Genomic DNA, 21,976 nt, shown 5'->3' on the forward strand with positions numbered 1-21,976 from the left:
TTGACTGGTTTAAATGATTAATGTTTGCAAAAGATTGCTTAAGCCCTCAAGCCAAACTGGGGTTATTGTTTAGGTCCTTGGAATCATCATCTGTAGTCTGGCTCAAATGGCCAGGTCCTTTGTTTTATCATCCGGAGATATGGGGTGCGTTGATGAACTTTGGAACTGGCTTTGGCCAACAGGGCTGATTTAATGGAAGAAGCTGTGGTGAAGCCCCAATTCCTCGCAGACAAGAAGACACCTTTTGTTGTTGAGTGATTTGTATGTCCATGGACCTTATCTTTCTAGTAGTCTGACATATTCCTCTGAGGCCTGGGTTTTGATAAGAGTCATTTATCTTATTGTCCATGCAAGTGGGCTTGGTAAAACCTTTTGTTAAGGGATTATCTGGCTCAAGACGTATTGGAGGGGCTTCCAGATTCATGAGAGTTGCTGGTTTTATGAAAACAGTGGCTTTTCCTTCATATAATATATACACATACATACACATAGGGGATGGGGAATGGGGCAAAGGAACATACAAGGAATTCATAGGAAGAGAGAGGGAATCATGCAGGGTCTAAGGGAAAGTCATGTCAGCCCCCAAAGTCAATTGAAGTTCATATAAGTTTGGAAAAGTTGATAAAAAGAGTTCATAAGAGTTCACAGTTCATAGGAATTTGACAAAGAGTCCATGGAAGTCCCTAAAGGTCTTAAAAGTCCTCAAAAGTTGATAAAATTTCTCAAAAGTTTACAGAAGTTGGAAAAAGTTCATAAAGTTTGGGTTACAGGGGCATTGCCATGTGGGGCTATGGGGCCATGGAAAAAACCTTAGGTTCCCACATGGGGGAGTGATAGGGGATTATGGGATCATTCCAGCCTGGTGTCCTTGGCAAAACTATGAATTCACTTCCCTATGCTGTCCAAAGTGTGTGTGTGTGTGTGTGTGTGTGTGTGTGTGTGTGTGTGTATTAAACATATGGCTGGAGTTACACTTTAAAACATACCTGTTCTGATTTACAGACAAATTCAACTTAAGAACACATTTACAGAACCTGTTTTGTTCGTAACTTGGGGACTGCCTGTACAGGCTTGGAATAAGCAAAATGTGTTCTATTCCAGTGAGTATGGGTATAACCAACTGGTATTCTTGGACTCCATAGATTAGTTTTAGTTCCTTTTATTCCCATTCTCTTTCTCCTTGAGGTTCTCACTTTATGTGTCTAATTTTAGACTACATTACTTCTGGGCTTCTTTAAGTCATCCTACAGCTAACTGGAATAATGAAACATCTTGTTATTTTATTTAAAGGCCAAAAAGAAGGAAGTTGAACACATTTTTCTGAAGTGGAGAGGATATTGTTGTAACTTGGGCCATACACATATCAGGTGCAGGTCTTATGGTTCAAGATACATTTGTCTTATTGTATGCAACATAAGCAACATATCCTCTTAATTCAGATATTTAATAGTAATATACAAAATATCATAATTATGCACATTGTCAATTTGCATTTTAATATGCAAAATTCAGTACTTTAAACAGTTGCATTTTACACCACTATGGTTTTGTCTTTGTATCTACTTTTTGGAATGGGTGAGTATAGATTCTTTAGAACAAACAGATCCAAGTTCAAATCCCTGCTTGATATGGAATTTACCACAGCTGTCTCCAAGCAAGTCTACCTTCCAGGGTTGGAGTGGAAATTAATAACAAGATAGGAATTTCGTCGAGTGACTATGGACATTCCTGGTGAAGTGATGGTAAAACAAAAACAACAATAAGAAAGGGCATTTATGCTTGAACAGGTACTTCTCATTCTGCATATCCTCATGAGATTGCGAGAATATCTTTTAACATCAGGGTTTTTTTAACTGATGGAGAGAAAAAAAGGATTCAGATCTTGAAACAATCACAGGATGTATGGCGGTCTGATTCCCTGGGGAGAATGCAGAAGAAAGAAAGGACAAATTTGAAAATCAGTCCTCCTTCCCCTGAATCTTTCCTCATTTTGTATTTACTCTTACTCCTCGAATCTTCCACTGTACTCTTTATATTCTTTCCCCTAATTTCCTCTTTCATCCTCCGAGCTTTTGGAAGCTCAAAGAAGTGGGGTGGTTGCAGGGACTGCAGAAGCAGTCCCGGAAGTTAGTCCTCACAGGACTGTCACCTCTAAAGGCCCAGATCTTACCTTAAAGTCAAGATCTTTAGACATGCTTAATTAATGCTAAGTAATCTGGAAAAACTTGGTTTACTCTGCGTTATTATTATTATTATTATTATTATTATTATTATTATTTTACTGGAGGACTCCTCAGGTCCCGCGTTTTGGGCCTGTCTGGAAGGGCCCAGCCTGCATTATTGTATCTATTTACCTATGAGTAGGTTCTTAGTTATCATAGCCAAATGTTGTAAATATATTAAAAATGTATAAAACCAGGCAATTGTTGTGTAAATTGTTACCTGTACCATGTGCAGTTATTGTCACTGTACTAGTTTGATCATTACAGTTGTTACAAATGTTACACCTTTGTACCTTTAGCATGCTTCTTGGCTATTAATTATTTAATATAGTTAAAAGGCCCAGGTTAATATTAAATAAATATTAATTATTTAATATAGTTAAAAGAGTGCATATATTTGAAAATATAGATACTTGAGGTTGATCATTTGCTTCCATATCTCCTTAATAGTGTTCTTAACTATTTAGATTATAGGAATATAGATATGTTCCCTTGTCTTTGCTTGGTAGTCGACCAAGTAGCCGACAGCAAGTAGCCAACTGATTCATGGATGTGTCATGTCACACCTATTGGAGTTCTGATAACTACTGACTGCTCCACTGTCTACTGATATTTACTTTAAGAAGAGTTTCAAATTGGCAACAAGTTTATAGACTTGCTTTTTTTTGTTTCGGAAATTAACTACTTTAATTACTTGCCTTGTCTGCAAGACTATTACTTGCCTTGTCTGCTGTTTTTATGGCCTTGCCTTTTCCTTTCTTTGGACCACTTTAATTATCTTTGTTTGCTCAAGGAAGAGAATAAGATTTACAATGGATGACCTCTGTAATGTCCCTTATGGGGAGAGTCTATGGGGTACCTATAGTCAAAGCTATGCAGTGATTTAATTACACTAAAGGATGTTTCTGAATGATGATTAAATGCTGCATATCAGTTACAAGGAAACTGTAATTAGTGCTACCATATTATTTTTATGTTAGTATATGGATACTTTCTCCCTTTTTATTTCCAGTTTGTTAGATCTTATCTCCGTTTTGTTTTTTCTTTCCCCCCTTTTTCCTGATGAGGCCAGTGCAAGAGTTTAACAAAGCACTTTATTGACAGGATAAGTAAAATGAAGAATCAAAGAGGCACCCTTAATGACCTTTTGTGCATATAAATCATTAATGTTATGTGTTGTTGTTAACATCCTGTAAGGGTCATTTAAAAAGAAAAGACGAACTGGCTGGCCCTTCACAATGCAAGTAGAGGTGTTGGTTCTGAACAAGAAATTTCCATTCCATGCAGAAATATTTTCCCACCTTTGATTTTTCTTCCTCTCTGAGTTTTCATATGTCCCCTCTGCCAAATTTCCCGTTGAGTGTGAACCAAAACAAACAAACCAAGCATTTTGTTTTCAAAGATCCTTTTTAAACAAATGGCCATGAATCACATTGCTTATTTTGATTTCTTTATGTCTTTTAAGACGTACTTTTATTTTAATTTTGGAGAAATTGTTAGTTACATTTTACTAGATGCTGTAAACTAAGAGATTTTTTAGATGTAGGGCAGGCAATTTAAGGCCCATGAGGGTTCATGTCTAGTCTCCCAACTGTTTTTTTAATGGCCTGTGCAATTCACAGTATCTTTGTGTGATCAGACATGATCTGATTCTACTGTAATAAAGGAGTCAGCAGTGCACCGTTTTCTGAAGAGGACCTCTCTGGACCCAGTGATATAAAGGAACTACCATCCTATTGCAAATATCTCCCTTTCAAGGCAAGGTGCTTCAGTCTGTGGTGGTTGGGTAGTTTCAGGCAATTTTGGATTCAACAGATTATTTGGACCCATGTCAATCTGGTTTCAGTCAGAGGATGGCTCTGAAAGGGTTTTCATTGCCAACTTCAGGGGAAAGGGAGAATGCTACCTTGTTGAACTTCCTGGATATCTCAGCAGCTTTAGATTTCATTTATCATGAAATCTTCCTGTGCTAGCTCTGTAGGATGGGTGTAGGTAACAATGTTCTGTTGTGGTTCCACTGCTACCAGGAGGGCTGGTTGTGGGATTAGATGATTTCCATTTGGGGCCACAGTGATTACACTGTTGGGTGCTCTACAATTCTATCTTATCCCCCAGTCTATACAATATCTACATGATGCCACTGGGGTGGTTTTATAGGGGGCATTGGAGTGGGGTGTCTTCAATATACTAATGAAACTCAGGAGTATTTTTCCTGGTCATTGGAGTTAGCTGGGGCAGTGTGAATGCAGGACTAATGCCTGGATGCTATAGTGGGCTAGATGAGGATGACTAATATGACAGAGGCTGTATGGATTGGTTGTTCGTGGATCCAGGAATAGGGTAAACAGTTTGTTCTTGATGAGGTTGCTCTCCCCTTGAAAGAACAAGCTTACTTTACTTACTTAGGTGATCCCTCGTTGTCCGAATAAGATTGTCCTCCAACTGCGGTGTCCTGGTGGCTTATTTATTTATTTATCGTGTCATCAGCAACCATTGTATTACAATTCTAACAGAGCAAAACAAACACACAGCACAGTTCATAGAGCAGTTGTTCTTTGGCAGCTGAAATGCCTTCGATGTTGATTGAGATTATTGTCATGGTTGGTCCTGAAAAGGATCGTTGGTTGTTTTGCTTCCTTGTTTGCATGCTGCAAGTCGTCTCTGGTTGCTTCTGGATTGAGAGAATCGGCCATCTATGAAGACGTTGCCCAGGGGACGCCCGGATGTCTTGCAATCCTGCGAGGAGGCTTCTCTCCTGGTGGTGGGTCCGTAGGTAACTGTGTAGTCTTATTCTTGACCTGCATGTTCTCCTGCAGTAAGGGCATTGGTTTCCAGGTGGATGGTGGTCCTCGTTGGGGTTGACTTGATGTGTCTTCCTCTTGGCATGTTTCTCTCTTTCACCCTCCATTCATGCCTCTTCAAATTCTACAGCACTGCTGGTCACAGCTGACCTCCAGCTAAAGTGCTCAAGAGCCAGAGCTTCCCAGTTCTCGATATCTATGCCACAGTTTTTAAGGTTGGCTTTGAGCCCATCTTTAAATCTCTTTTTCTGTCCTCCAACATTCTGTTTCCATTCTTGAGTTTGGAGTAGAGTAACTGTTTTGGGAGACGGTGATCGGGCATTCGGACAACATGGCCAGTCCAGCAGAGTTGATGGCGGAGGACCATCGCTTCAATCCTGGTGGTCTTTGCTTCTTCCAGCATGCTGATATTTGTCCACCTGTCTTCCCAAGAGATTTGCAGTATTTCTCGGAAGTAACGTTGATGGAATCGTTCCAGGAGTTGCATGTGATGTTTCTAGATAGTACATGTTCCGCAGGCATATAGCAGGGTTGGGAGGACAATAGTTTTGTAAACAAGCACCTTGGTATTGGTTTGTTTAATTTTTCTTGGACGCTGCCTGTGCGTGAGCTTTTTTAATGTGTGGAAGTCGGTGCACAGCTGGTCAACACACAGTATTCCCTGAGTGAGGTCCCATCCAGTGACATGGTTAACACGACAACAGTGGCTTCTCAATCTGTTGCAGCCCTCTTCCACGTTCACAGCCGTTGTAACATGTACCATGTTATCCTCTGTCTGTTCTGGTGTTGAGAGCTTTGGGTCTTTGCATTGTGTTTGATCTGGAACCTCCCCTGTGTCCACTCTTGGGACTGCAAGATTCCAATCGTTGTGCCCGCAGGTTTATTGGAACATGCAAGCCCCCTCACCACAACAAGGTGACAATCTATCGAGGGGGTGAATGACCAAGCACATAGCTTGACAATACCCTAGATCTATGACTGTCACTGGAGCCCTAAATGGACTCTGTGGCTCAGAATAGTTGGTGTCAGCTTCAGTTTCTGTGCACAGCCCCACACCCTGCATCACCTACCTTGTCCCTCACCTCATCCCATGATGAGAAGCATTGCTCCCCGGCTTCCCCCTGTTGTTTTCTATGCAACATGGGAAAGCACCCATGTTGCCAGTGCTACCTCCAGCGATGCTTGAACCACTCTTCATGTGTCATGTGATGGGTTCCAGCAGGCTCTGTGCCTGAAGAAAGGTCCAAGCATCATAGGATAGGCAATTTTGCCCTTAGTTGAAGTAAACCATAGCCACATGATTTCCCAACTAGATCATTTTGTTGTGCTCTCTGTAACTGGAAAACTGTAACTACTGCAAAACACAGCAATGTGACTGATGACTGGAATAGCATTTAAACAGCATGAATGCAAGTCTTAAAAGAACTGCAGTCGCGGTTTATATTTTTCCCCAATCTGAATTCAAGATGCTTGTAGTGACATTTAAGGATGTAAATTATTTGGGTCCTTGATATTTGAGGGAACACTTCTCCCCACATGTGCCTGGAGAGGATTGAGATCTGCCAGGGTGAGGATTCCTCCATGTCCCACCAGTGATGTAGTGCACTGTTTTGGACATGGGAGGGGGCCTTCTTGGCTGTGGCACCAAACTATGGAATATTCTCCTTCAGGAGGCCCACCTGGCACCAATGTTCATTTAAGTGCCAAGTAAAGACTTGGCTGTTGAACCAATTAGCTTCAAAGGCAGCCATGGTCTTATGGTCCAACCCCCATAAGCATCAGTCAGCATAGCATTGATGAGAAGTCTAATGCAGCAATATTTGGAACGCTATAATGCTTCTCCCTTTCCCAATCTTTTAAAATTTTTATGAAGGCAAGTGTCTTGTGATAATAATAACTTTACTCCAATAATAACGATGTCCTCAAATTTCAGTTTTATGGGTTATAATAATATTTGTTGCATAGGCCCTAACCATTGCACCTGAGTTTAATTCCAAGTAATATTTCCATCAATTTAGAATCATACTCCAGATTTATATATTTAGATATAACTAATTAGTTTTCTCTGGATGAATTTGAATACTTTTTTAATTCTGTAAATTATATTTCAGGTTTGTTTGTTTGTGGAGACTTTGAGGGGGTTATAAAAAAAGAGTTTTTTAATGGTTAAATAAAAAATGGCGAAATAGCCGTAACATCATCAGCTGATTTTATTAAATGGGAGACAGAAATAATAATTGCTGTGAATAATCTTTGTTCAGAAGAGAGGTCCAAAAATTACTCTCTTACACAGCATGATTAGGTCAGGGTTGAGGTTGAGGGCAGGGAGGGTTGGAGGATGCTTATGAGCACTGAACATGGCTTACATTGTTTCATATCCTAAAGTATGCTGGCTTTTACAGGCACAGGCTCTCAGAAATTTCTAATCAGAGTAATCCACCACATGCTAATATGTGCATTGAAATCTTGAAAATAGATATCCGTATAAAACTCCAATAAAATTAGCAGCATTAGAAAGTTGCTTAGAAATGTGCATGGATTTTGAACTCCTTTTTATTGCCTCCATTTTCTAGGTCTTCGGGGATTTTCACCAGGTAGCTGGCAACACAAACTTTCTGTTTAACCATCAGTTGTACAGAATGAAAAGTAAGTTCTTTTGACATACTTTGCTATTACTGTGTTATACAAGGCATGTTTGCAACTCTTGTGTTTATTGTCCAGCAGCTTTTTGTGAGATAGGCAGAAAAATTCAAAGTTTCTCCTTTGAAGTGTTTATTTATTCATTGCTTTTATGCTTATGTAGCACTTCCTGTGAGGAGATGGGCAAGAGGATATCCCAGAATACCATAGTAACAGTGAGGTAGCTTAGTCTGCAAAAAAGGTGACTTGTTCAGTGTCAACAAAGCTATGTGAGAAGTGAGTTGATATTATTATTTGATACATAATAAGATTAGTACACAGTAAACAAGATCACTCTGCTGACTTTTTAATGTGATCATACGTCAGACACTTCCCAAGTGTCTAGGACTGTGTAATGTATCAGCAAGTAATACGTGCAGTTCAAGTAGGGTGGCTTTTTTTCAACTGACAGATGGTAATTTTGTCAGCACAATTGTTTTTAAGTGTAGGCCAAGGTCTTTAGGGACTGCACCCAGTGTGACAATCATCACTGGGATTACCTTTACTGGCTTGTGCCAGAGTCTTTGCAGTTCTATCTTTAAATCCTCATATAGTATAAGCTTTTCCAATTGCTTTTCAGCAATTCTGCTGTCGCCTGGGATTGCAACACTGAAGATCCATGCTTTCTTTTTTTCACAATTGTGAAGTCAGGAGTAAAGCTCTGTCAGTCTGAATTCAGAAGTCCCAGAGTATTTGACATGTTCATTTTCTGTAACTTTTTCAGGCTTGTGATGCCACTAGTTCTTTGTCTAAGGCAGCTGGTATTGGTGGCACAAGTTCCATTATTATTATTATTATTATTATTATTATTATTATTATTATGGTTTATTATGTTTATTATGTTTATTATGTTTATGTATTCCCTGCTTTTTCTCTCCACAAGGAGACTCAAAGCATTACTATTGATTTTTGAACTGTAATGTACCTGCAGGCTTGAATTTTATGCCTCTGGTTCAATATTTTAAGTTAGATCTTTTCCTTACTAATCCTATGTTGACTTAAATATAGCCAAACTTTTCATTTTCTTTGTACTTACACAGCCCTTCCTGCAAGATCTATACATGTGGAGTTTCTCAGAATATTATAATAGTACCTCTTTCATCCTTCCACAAATTGATTTGCTCAGTCCCAGAAGAGGTAAAATCTATTCTAGCCCTAACTTGGGGCTCTTCCAGACAGACCCATATCACAGGACCTGTCTCGGTTTTACCTGAGATGTCCAAAGGACACCTCAGGTGAGACCCAAGTAATTTGGAGAAAACTAGAATTTTCCAATTTGCTCCAGATTAATAAAACACCTGGAAATATAAGGTATGGATCTTTCAAGATGTGGGCTCCATGAGGATTGCTTTCCGGGATTGCTTCAGCAGTCCTGGGGGTAAATCCTCACAGCCTGAAGGTGTGAAAGGGTAACCCCCAGGCCCCCATTTCCCCTCAAAACATCTTATCCAAGGGGCCTGCTGACAATGCAGATCCTTCTGCAGAGTACTCCTGTTGCACAAACATGAAAAGGAAATCCCTCCTCCCCCTTTGACCTTCTGACACATCATTTTCACACATCAGGAGTAATCTGCAGAGAGGCCTGTGCTGCCAGTAGGCTCCCTGGGAAAGTATTTTTTGGGGGAAATGAGGGCTGTGGTGGGGCTGAATGGCATCTAGCCACTCCCAAAGAAAACCTGGGGTTTGGGTTGGTGATGGAAACAGAAATCTGGGCGAAACTGGGTTCAAATAACCCAAATTCCTTCCGGATTTCTGGCTTGCCTGGAAGGATCCTAAGATTATTGATGAACAGATAATTTTAAGTATCAGAATAACTAGGTCTGTAATTAGCTAGAACAATAAGATTCAATTTTTCCTTTCATCTGCTAATGAGGAAGCCAATATTCTTCATGAATATCATCATGGCAGAATGGCATATATAAAGGATCACGCGAGACATATCCAGTTAAATCTGCTGGCTTCTGTGGTATTGGGTGGTGAATCCAATGCCTGCATAACTTTTTGTTTTTTTAAAAAAAGTTTTAGTCTTGTATCATTGTTTACTTGTCTGTGATTTTTTTTACAATATAATTGAAAAATTACTCAAATATACTATTATTGTGTGTTTGTGGTGTAATTTTAGACAGAGGGACATTAACACTGTCAATTCACACACACCCCAACTAATATACTTAAACCAGGTCCACCACTGGATACATAGGGAAGTTGTGTTGTATAAATTTCCCATAAAACTACAGTTTTTTTAAAAAAACACCCAAAACCACACAGACACACACGGTTTAGAGCAGGTAGGGGCAAACTTCAGCCCTCCAGGTAATTTGGATTCCAACTCCCACAATTCCTAACAGCTGGTAAGTTAGCTGAGATTTCTGGGATTTGAAGTCCAAAACACCTGGAGAGCCAAAGTTTGCCCTTCCTCACACAACTTTTTTGCATTAGGAATTTGGCAGTCTCTATTGCCACAGCAGGGTTTATTGAATTCTACCAAGACATTTTAAAAAATCTATAGCCATACTGATTTTTTCATTGTTGGAAAAGCAAAGATATTTGAAGTTTCAGCAAATATACTGAAAAGTCTGCTTTTTATGTCTTGAAGAGAGTTGCCAATAGGTTCTAAAGCATGTGGGGGGTTTTTTTTGGTGGTTTTTTGGTTCTTCTCTTTCTGAGAATTCTGGTTCTTCTCTTTCAGAGAACCGAATTTCTGTTCTTGCCTTTCCATACACTAATGTCTTTTTAAAAAGTCTGCATTATTATGGAATTATATCTTTTATAGTGGCCAGAGGCAGGTTGTAAATAGTGGTTCATGATGAAATGAATCTCACCACCCTACTTTGTTTAACTTCAGAGATGCACAGCCTGTGATTATCTGTGAACATATGCTGAAAGTTTTCCTTAATTTTGAAAAACAAATGTTCTTGAAAACCTGACCTAGGGAACATTCACACTCTAGAACGATAATATTATTCTTCCAGGGACTTGTAGTTTGGTGAAACACTAGACAGCTTTGACTGAGGATCTTAACCCCCACCCTCCAAACTGCAAATTCCAAGATTCCATGGGATGGAACTATGACAGAAGTGGAATAACAACACTGTATTTTATAGTACAATGTTATCATATGGACTGAGCGGGTAGATGAGACTATTCAAACTACACCTCCATTTAGAAGTCATTTTGATTTGCAACTACCTTTTTGTTTTTACCTCTCTGCAAGATATGAAAACACATTTTTAAAACATATTCCAGATTCCCACTAATTTGTATTTTTTTTTAATGGCACAGCTTCACATTCATATTTGTTTATGCAGTGCTGTTGAGGCCAAGATAAGCATGCAGGAAGTACCTTTCAAGTGTCAAAAGGCTTCAGCATGTATCCTTTTGCATTTGTGTCCAACATTCAACATAATAAAATTCTTATTGTCACCCTTAGGCTGATACTGAAGTCTCGCCATTCTTTGCTATTCATTATCATACTGAGTGCTCTTAAGGGAGTTTGGTTTCTCTCCACTTGTTGGGTAGATCAATTGAGATAATCTTGGATTAATCCCACAGCACTCTGGGTTTATTTATTACTTCCTTTGTTGTGAAATTTACACAAATTGTAAAAAGGAAATTATCTTATACTCTTATTATTCTTTTTCAGACCTATACATACACAAACAAAAGAAGGCTGACTTTCAAGTCTTCTCTGTAATATAGTAGATAGAGAGATTTTGAAAAAATAACAAATTGTGAATCAGAAAAGATCCTATTACATTTCATTTATTTGCACATCTATATACTTATGATTTATACCTGAAGCTTTACTATCGTTCTGTAGTGTATCTGAAGAAGTGAGTTTAAATTCTGATAAGCTCAAGCTAAAATGAAAACCAGTTAGTCTCAAAGGTGCTGTTAAAGCCCATAGTGGAGTTACTATGTATGTATTTGAGAAAAAGATTGCATGGAATATCATATCACATGTTTACAAACTTTAGGGCTCTGGGCTTCATATGCTAAACACATTACTAAGGAAACCTGATTATTTTCACATACTTTCAAAAATACTTCTGATTATTCCCTGCCCTTTCTATACTAATTTGAATATGACAGCTAAAGAGAACAATTGTTAGGTGTAGTCCTTTTTAAAAGCCAGGTTAAATGTTGGTCTTCAGGATGGTGGAATTGGCCTCATTTAGTCTCACCATACTTTGTGAAAAAACTTATCTAAAACACCACAGAATTTGCATAAATGCATTGTGTGAGCTTAGTTCTGGATATCCACCATGTTTTATTAGTATGCTTAAAGTATTTTATTCTGTTAGCAGAGTTAACCTTCATAGATAAATTTAACTAAATATACAGGTAGGACAAAAATAGGTAGGCCATTTGGATGTGCTACTTCAAATAGTGGTAATGTGTTTAGAAGTTATAGCAAAAAGGCTAACCCTGGATCTTGTAAACTCTTGTTTATGTACATCCCAGAAACTGGGATTTTCTGTGATATTTCAGGGTCCTGAGGACATCCCTTGGCTCAATCTTTTGGAGAACTTCTAGGCAGCCCCATAATGTAGGCCTTTTCCTGCATACTGGAAACTGGATGAGGCCCACATGGAATCCATACATGAACTCCCTCAGCCACTTCAGAGTCTGAGGGCAGTTCCTATGGCCCAGTCACCCTAGATGTCCCTCCACCCATCTTGCAGATGTCCCTTGCTGTAACATAGCACTAGGTCTGTGCCAAGGAGGAGGGAGGGTGACAGAAAGAAAACTCCCCTCTCTCTGATTCCTTCTCCCTTCTTTCTTGGAATGGGACACACTCTGTCTGACATTGGGTAAAGTGCCAGGAAGGAGGTAGGTGCAATGTCATAACTGGCAACTACAACACAGGGTGAGGGGAGGAGACAGGAGACTGCCATCCCATTGACTGCCCGAGCCTGGGAAATACAGGATAACATTCAAAACAGTTGTGACTGGTTCTGATTGGGAACAGATCCAACTGTCTTGGCAATCCCTAGGACAGAATTTGGGCTTTCCTCTGACATGTTGGCCTGGGGAAAGGTTGTGTTAAGGTTGTATTGACTCAGACTCATCAGGATCAGCCCCGTGTGGTGTATGCCCACCACGGGACTAAGACATTTCCATATCAATCTAAGTGGTCAGTGAAGAAATGAGCTTGGACAACCATAATGTCCTAAGCTAGTTTATATTTAACATTCTGGTTCATGGTAAATATGTCCTGATTTTCCTTTTAATTCAATCCCTCCTCTGCTTCCTCTCTCTTAGCAAAAATAACCCACCAACCCATAACATTACAAGTGAAAGGCAATAATACTTGGTAACTGATGGTCACCTTAGTGGATGATCTCCATTTTAACATCAACGGGGATGGGGGGGGGGTGGTTTCCTGTTGGTGCTTCTAGACATCTGAGTGCCTTTCGATACCATCAACCATGGTACCTTCTGGAAGGCCTGGAAGGGCTGAGAATTGGGGGCACTGTGCTGCAAGGGTTCTGGTTGTACCTCTCAGGCAGGTTCCAGATGGTGGTGCTTGGGGATAGCTGCTCCTCCAAAGAGGAGCTGTTATATGGTGTCCCACAAGGTGCCATTCTATCCCCAATGGTCTTTAATGTGTACATGAAGCCACTGGGAGAGATCATCCATAAGCATAGAGCAGGGTGTTACCAGTATGCCGATGACACCCAAATATATTTCTCAATGCCTTAAAAAAAAGGTGAAGCTAAGCATAGCATATCTTCTCTGAATGAATGCCTAGAGCAGGTAATGAGCTGGATTAGGAAAAGCAAATTGAAACTGAATCCAGACAATCAGAGGTGCTTACCAACAAGGGTCCACATCTAGGGATAGAGGTGTGTTAACCTCTATCCCTAGACGGTCAAGAGTGCTTACTATAAGCTTTGGCTCATACACCAGCTACATCCCCTCCTAGATTTGGAGGTCCTGAAGATGGTAGTGCACACACTGGTAACCTCAAGGTTGGACTTCTGCAATGTGTTTTACATTGAGCTACCCTTGTTCCAAGTTCAGAAACTTCAGCTGGTTAAAAATACAGCAGCCAGATTGGTTGCTATATCCTAAAGTCACCCCACTAGCTGCCAATTAGTTTCTGGACAAAGTACAGAGGTGTTGATTTTGACCTTTAAAGCCCTACATGGTTTGGGTCCAGGTTACCTTCAGGATCGCCTTCGCCCATACAATCTACTCCATACACTTTGGTCTGCTAGGGGGCATCTGCTCCAACCAGCCAGAACCCAACTAGCAATAACTATCCAGAGGACCTTTTCATCGGCCGCCCAACAATTGTGGAATGACCTGCCAGAGGAACTCTAAAATGAGTTGTCAGAATTTTAGAACTATGTAAAGACCTATTTCTTCTGGCAGGCCTACCTAGACAGTCTTTAAACGTGAATTTTAACTATCCTTTGTTTGATCTCTGTTTTGTGCGTTTTTGTGTGTAGATATGTTTTGGTGTGTAACTTTTATGAAAGTACATTTTAGTGTGTGTATTTGTAGTGTTTTTGTTTTAATTGTTGTATAACCCAACTTGAGCCATGAGGAGAGGAGGATAAGAAATAAAGTTGTTGTTGTTGTTGTTGTTGTTATTATTATTATTATTATTATTATTATTGTGGAAGGCAGTGGGGAAAGGGGAAGAGCACATAACAGATGGATAGGTTTAATGACAAAGCCATGGCTCTGAGTTTGAAAGACTTGAGAATGGCTGTTGATGACTGGTGCTAATGGAGATCTTAGTCACCACTGGTCAAGGCTGTCTTGATGGTAAATAGCAAGAAATATTCATTTTTCTTCAACAGTAGTGAGAGTGTTGGTTGGTTTCTCTCTTCTTCCCACATCCATGTAGTTTTGAATCTGTTAGAGATAACTTCCTCTCCATCAGTTACCAGCAGGGGGGCTCATGTTTCCTTGTTTTAAGCCCTGCAAAACATTTGTCCTTTCCTATTTACAACCCAAAGGACTGGCTTCTTTCTCTCCCCACTACCTATTGTCATTTTCTCTCCTCCACCCCTTTCACCTTGGTATACAAGAGCTGCAAAATCGGCAGTGATCTTAATTAAATATTTCCTCTGCAGAAACAACAGGTTCCTTCTGCAGGTAAAATGCAGGTAGCCTGGGAAGCTATCACAAAAGACAAAAGCAACTTGTTTGATTACCCTCCCTCCTTGCCCTTAGAGAAGATGTTTATCAGGACTGGATTCATATTGGTCATATCATCTGCCAATATGTCAATTTTACATGAGAGATGCAACAATTCCCTTTGCTTTAATTAAACAGAAATCATCTAGTTAATACTTGTTCATACATTGCATGTTCTTGAGACATTTGCAGAAAGTTTGAAATGGCTGCAGAGCTGATTTAGGGATGCATAGCAGCATCCCTGAAACAACCATAACTTTGGCAAAGCACTATTGTATCTTTAATCATATTACATCATTTCCCAATAAAAGCAATTAATTTAAACTGATTGATGATGGAGGAAAAATTTGAAAGATTGATAGATATAAACAGCCTCATCACGCTAGAGCATGGATCCACTTTAAATCCAGGTCCCCCCTCCTGCGGAATTGTGGGATTTGTATTTTTGTGAGCCCCAGGACCTGTCTTGCTGAGCAGTTTAAAAGCCCCTCCCTAGTGTGATTAGGTCCTTAGATAGATAGGGGATAGATTTTTATCGTAAGTATTTTTTAAAATAATAAGTGCTGACTAAGGATATTATCCCACGAGAGGGAGGGAAGTGGGGGAAAGCATCTGGAAGAGTGGGGAATCTTATTACTCTGGCAAGATCCATCTTCATGCATGGACAGCCACCCCACATCATTCCCTTGCCTTCTTCCCACTTTCTTCCACTTCTCCTCTCTTTCTTCAATCAGGAATTAGGTAACAAACAGCTCCTGAAAATGATGTCTTCTCTCCATTTTTGAACACTAGCAAGACAGAGGTTCCCCTGGGCGGCCACCAGAAGTGGCCATGTGTCATAGGATGGACTCTGTTAGATTCCATTTTGCCATCATGCAAAAATGGAGAGAAAACAGGAGAAACTTGTATTGGATAAGGTCCTACGAACTAGTGTGGTGTAGCGGCTTGAGCACTGGACAAGAACTCTGGAGTCACACTGTCTCGGCATCAGAAGGAAACAAAGTCAAACCCCCTCTGTACAAATTGTGACAAGAAAACCCTGTGATAGTTTGCCTTAGGGTCGAAATAAGTTGGAAATGACTGAAGGCACACAACAGGGTTTTCAAAATAATTTTATATAGTTTAATGTTACATAATTTCTCCCACAGGTTACAAGGGAGTGTGTTTGGCTTTAAAGCACATAAAGAAACATATGCACCTTATTATCATATCTATGAAACAGCCTTTAACCTTTTAAGTCACTGTTTTTTAAGGTTGGCTGTATCATGGATCATTGTGAGATAGCCTAAGATGGCAACTAAAAGGATGAAATGTGGATTGGTTATGCCTGCCTCTAGCTGGACTCTCTTAAGCAGTGTAGACAATTCATCATCAACACTAGTGAACAAGCACAGGCTCCCTCCTCTCTGATATATGTAAAGTGAAACTGATTTGCCTTCTCTGGTATAATTGATTCTAGTCACATTTATATAGGACACTTCACCTTGAAATGTGCTATGAAAATAATAAATAGTAATAAAATATGCATATTTTCTTAATGGCCGAAGGCAGCCTTGGCAAAGCATTTAATTAATGATCTATACTAACCATACTATTAATGCAAAAAGCACTTAACTCTGTATCATTTATATTCGTAACCATTTATAGATTGTTGCTGTTGAGCATCAACATGTTTTGTATGATTAAGAAGTTCCATTAGACTGCATATTTAGTAATCCCTGGTTTTATGCATAATCAAATATCAAAGTTTATAGAGAGTTAGAGAGTTTTTTTCTTTCCATTTCTCTCTCAGAATCAGAGTATAATTTATAGGATGCAGGGCACTTCCACACAGGGCTTAAACCTGCTCTGAAGTGGGTTTAAGTTCCCATGGGCGCACAAAAGAAGCTGACTTTCCTGGGGGTTGTCCCATTCCAGAGTGGTAACTACTGTGCTAGAATGGGACCCCCCCCCCCCAACAAAAAGCCTTAAAAGAAAATAAAACTTACCAGGCTGCCATGCCTTCTCCCAGCAGCCCTCCTGGCAAGTACAAATGATGCACTAGGAGGTGGGGGGGGGGGGGAAGGAAAATCCCTCCTCCTCCCCCCACCCCTGCCTCCTGGTGTATCATTTCTACAAGCCAGGAGGGCTGTTGGGAGAAGGCATGGTGGCTCAGTAAATCTTTATTTTCTTTTAAGGTTTTGAGGGTATGGGAAAGAGGGGGATGCAATTTCACTTCTTTAGGCTCCAGGAGCCCAAAAGGTGTGAGATAGGTATGGTGACTGGCCCCTGGGAATACCCGGTAGTCAGTCCCCACAGGAATCATACCCTATTAGACCCAGGTCTAATGGGGTATCTAATTAATTTGCGATAAACCAGGGGTTTCCTGTTTGGTTTCTAAATCATTTGCTTTTAACTGAGGTGTAATTTTGATACCTCAAATAAAAGTCCAACAGGGCCCGGATTTTGGGCCCTGTCTGGAAGAGCCCTCAGATTGTGTATTTATTAAGACTAGTTTGAAACCTAACCTATTGAGTCACTCACTTAAGAAATGGCAATCCCTATGCTCATCACATGATGTAGGCTTCAAGTGTAGGGTAGAGATATCTTGAGGTTTAAAAAGTGATGTAAAGGGTTATCTTTTCAGATGCTTTCTAAGTTGGTTGGCAAGTGACCTTTTTGCAGATTATCCAGATAAAGATGGAAAAAATGGTCTATTCTGTCACACTTTCTTCCTTCCCTGTGTTGTGTGTGCCATGTGTTCTTCTCCTCTCCTCTCCTCTCCTTTCCCTCCCTCCTTCCTTCTTCCAACATTGGGGGGGGGGGTGGGAGGGAGAGAGAGACAGAGAGAGACAGAGAGAGAGAGAAAGGAGGATTGCTGGATGGCACCAAAAGGAGAGATCCCAGACACTTCCTTCATTCCTCCTCCTTTGATTGACCCCAAGGGCCATCTAGTCCAACCCTCTTTTTTCTACCATGTAGCAAAAGCACAATCAAAGTACCCCAACAGATGGCTATCCTACCTCTGAAAAATAATATATTTATTCCTTTATCATGTCACAGACAAATTGAGAATACAGTTATAATGCATACAAAAACCACAAACAAAGTTAAGAACTTGACATTGTACTAAAATTTTTTTGAAATGTAGTACAAGTTGGCCATTTCAAGTGCCTTTGGTGTCACAAAAGTCCTCCATTGTGCATGTCGCAGGGTACAAACTGCATTGTAGTAAGTGATCTGTGGTTTGTTCTTCTCCACACTCACATGTTTCTGTTGGGCTATGTAAGCCACCCTGAGTCCCTTTGGGGAGATGGTGGAGTATAAAAATAAAGTAGTTATTATTATTATTATTATTATTATTATTATTATTATTGACTTAACTTTGTAGCCCCATTTCAAGATTGGCTCTGCATCTTGTGGTACCTGTGCAATCTGTTCATCACCTTCCAGGTCAACAAGTCTTCTGTATGCCCAGGAGGGTGTTTCTCATCCAGTATCAGGCAATGATTGAGGTTCCGAGTTTTAGTCTGCCACTTTTGGACTCTCGCTTGCTGGGGTGTTTCTGCAAGTATCTCTGTAGATCTTAGAAAACTATTTCTTGATTTAATATATTGGCATGTTGGCTGATATCCGAAAAGAGAATGGGCCAAAGAAGTCAATGCCTTGGCCCTTTCATTACGGGCTGCTACTTCCTGATGGATATCAGGTGGTGCAATACTGGCTAAACAGTATGATTTTTCCAGTGGCATGGACATCCTGTGATAATGTGGCATGTCTCATTAAGAGCCACATCCACTGTTTTAACGTGGTAAGATGTATTCCACACTGGACATTCGTATTCAGCAGTAAAATAGCAAAGCGCAAAGGCAGATATTTTCAGTGTGTTTGATTGTGATCCCCAGGTTGTGCCAGTCAGCTTTTGTACAATATTATTTCTAGCACCCACTTTTTGCTTGATATTCAAGTATTGCCTCTTGTAAGTCAAAGCATGGTCCAGAGCAACTCTTAGATATTTTGGTATGCTGCAATGCTTCAGTGGAATTCCTTCCCAGGTAATCCTCAGAGCTCAAGATACTTGTCTGTTCTTAAGATGAAGAGCACATGTCTGCATTTTAGATGTATTAGGAATCAGCTGGTTTTCCCTGTAATAGGCTGTAGGAGCACCTAAAGCTTCAGAGAGCTTCTGTTCAACCATTTCAAAGCTCCAGTGATGGCATGATCATCAGCATAGATTAAGCTCTCTATCTTTTCTGGCAGTGGCTGATCATTTGTGTAAATGTTAAATATTGATGGAGCAAGCCCGCTCCTCTGAGGCAGGCCATTCTTCTATCTTTTCCATCTGCTTCTCTGACCCTGGAACTTAATGAAAAAGCACTTGTTTTGTAGCAGATTTCCTATGAAGAAAATAAGATGGTAATTCTTTGTGATATTATGATTTTTTTTTCCTCAGGAGGAGGTAATGATTAACATAGGCTACAAACAGGTCTATGAAAACAGCTCCTGTTGTCTGCTGCCTTTCAAAACCATCTTCTAAGTACTAAATCAGGCTTAATAGTTGTGATGTACAGCTTTTGCCTTTCCTAAAACCAGCTTGCTGTGGAATCATAAATAGGTCTATTTTTCCATAATTCTATGCAGAATAAGTGTCTCCAGAGTGTTATAAAGATGACACAACAAGGTTTCAAAATGGCTATCACTCTTGCTTTCCTCCAGGACTTTGCTTTTCAACCAAAGTTCTTAATTTGTTCTACCCATAGATCATCCAGGCCAGCTACTTTGCCATTTTTACATTTATTGAGAGCCCTTTCCAATTCAGTGTATGTGAAAGGTTCATAAAAGTTGCTGTTCTCATTATCTGGATTTCTTTCCTTCTTAGTTTGGTGACAAGTTTGGGTTTCCCATTCATCAGAAGTTGATGTGCTATCTGGTCTGCCTTTATGTTGGCATGGGTATAAGTTTGTGAGGCATCATTACACAACCGTCTTAATAGCCTCCACACCTTCTGACTACTCCTGCCCATATTGAGTTCTGTTATCAACTTTATCCACTGTTTTTTCTTGGCTTCAGAGATGGAGGACAGAATGCTCTGCTCTGCCTGAAGAGTTTGTTCAATAAATGATTTTTCATCATGGAGCCTGTAATAATCTTCCAACAAGACAGCTCTCTTGGGAGTAAGATAATGTAGACCAATCTGTCTTTCTAAAGTTGAATCTTCATTTAAACAGAATTTACCGAGCCCTTATAGTTAGAAACAATTGGCACATTATTGGCTGTGTATTTGGCATTGGTGGTCCCACTGTTTTAGTTCATTGTTGAGCAATACTGTCACTCACAAACAGAAGATCTGGGTTATATCCTTAATGCCATCTTCTACTGTTGTAGGCTAGTGGGAGCTTACTATCATGAATAAGCAAATGTTTATGCGATTCAGCCCAAGAAAGGACAGTCTCTCTATTTTTGTCCTCCTGAGCCATAGCCTTCTTTGATGCCTATCAAAGTTCTCAGAGGAAGAGAAACAGAACTTTTCATTTGGCGACTTGTACATAGAGGTAATCATGATGTTTATAAGCTCTACTATTATAACCGCTATATTGTTTTCTTTAGTGTTATGCTCACTGCTGACTTGGAGGCCTCGTTTTACAAAGACAGCACTTCCATACTGGACATGTGGTCTTTCCGCCACTAAGATAATTCCTGGAACTTTTGGTCATGAGAGAAGCTGGATAATAATACATCTGGGCATCCCCTGAGCGATATCTTTGTAGATGGCTGATTCTCTCACACCAGAATGCAGTATGCTACCAGCCCAAACCAAACAAATGCACCTTTTCAGAACCAACTATGACAATAATCAGTTAACATTGAAGGCATCTCAGCTGCCAAAGAACATCTGCTTTATGAACTGTGTCGAGATAAGGAATGTGAACTGTGGTGTGTTCAAGAAACACACAGGGATAAACAACAGAAAATAATAATAATAATAATAATAATAATAATAATAATAATAATAATAAAGAAAAGAGGTTCCTAGTTGGCAAATGATATTTCCTGGTTAATTGTGTAGTCCTCACTTTGAAAGTAGTAGTTGTGCTCCAGAAATTTCATTTTTGTGTCCATAAACTATGATAAATTAGTGGAGACACTACAAAATATTCAATAATTGAGAAACTAAAACAAAATCTGCTATAGCAGGATGTCCCTCTTGCAAAGACAAAGTTTGTGCAGTTTAATAATCTTTCCCCATGTGCTTATGATAGAACCATTAGGAAATGACATTTATAACCCAGGAAAAACAATCATAGTCCAGGAGAGGAGGTCTTTCTTTTTACAAAGAAAACATGAGAGGGACAGTTGGCAAGAACAACTCTACAATATGATGTCAAATCAACTGCGAACTCCTGAATAAAATGGATACTTTGCTAGTGGGTGATGGAAGTATGAAAAATCATTTAATTACCAAATTGAGTATGCCTGAGCTGTAGTATGCTTGACATGTTCAGTGGGATGAAGTCTCTAGTCTTTAAAAATACTTATTGGAGAGCCAGTGTGTTAATCAAAAGCTTACTTTTTAAAAATTCTGTTCAAATAAAAAGGGGTTGGTTGCTGATTAAAGGACAGAAAGTAGGAGGCTGTTATGGACTCCCTGGGAAGGGAATTCCAAAACGTAGGGGCCACCACTGAGAAGACCCCTTCTTTCTTCCATACAATTCATGTTAGCAACAGTGGTAAAATTTAGATAAGAGTACTGGTGCTTCACAAAACTATAACTCCAATCATTCCATAGTAGTGAGACATGGCAGTTAAAGTAGTGTGAAACTGCATTAGTACTACAATTTAGATGCACCCTTTCAATACATGCATGTATGCTTTCATATTAGAATTATTATAAAACATTCATGAATGCATGGATATTAAACATCATATATGAAATGTTCATTTGGCAAAATGTTATTGCCACTAAATTTATCATTTCCAGAATTGCATTTGATTCCATTTTCACCACAAAAGCAGACTATTTAATTATTTATATATAAATGTCAAATTCTCTTTCCCTCATGCTTTTTAAAGTGGCAGTAGGATAGCATGACTTCCTTTCTTGTTTGTAATTTTTTTGTTTTTCTGTTATTTTTTAATATA

General features: G+C 39.6%; 1 long non-coding RNA gene across 6 annotated transcripts in view; it reads left to right on the top strand.

The window, feature by feature from the left end:
• The window catches only part of LOC137096714 (uncharacterized), a 354,124-nt gene that overhangs the window by 116,193 nt on the left and 215,955 nt on the right, over nt 1-21,976 (top strand). For all 6 annotated transcript variants that reach the window (XR_010909640.1, XR_010909642.1, XR_010909638.1 and 3 more), the window contains one exon: nt 7,597-7,669. This is a non-coding gene — a long non-coding RNA (uncharacterized lncRNA). The remainder of the gene's footprint in view (nt 1-7,596; nt 7,670-21,976) is intronic.

The sequence above is a fragment of the Anolis sagrei genome, chromosome 3, assembly GCF_037176765.1.
Source record: "Anolis sagrei isolate rAnoSag1 chromosome 3, rAnoSag1.mat, whole genome shotgun sequence".
In the NCBI taxonomy this organism is placed as follows: Eukaryota; Metazoa; Chordata; class Lepidosauria; order Squamata; family Dactyloidae; genus Anolis; species Anolis sagrei.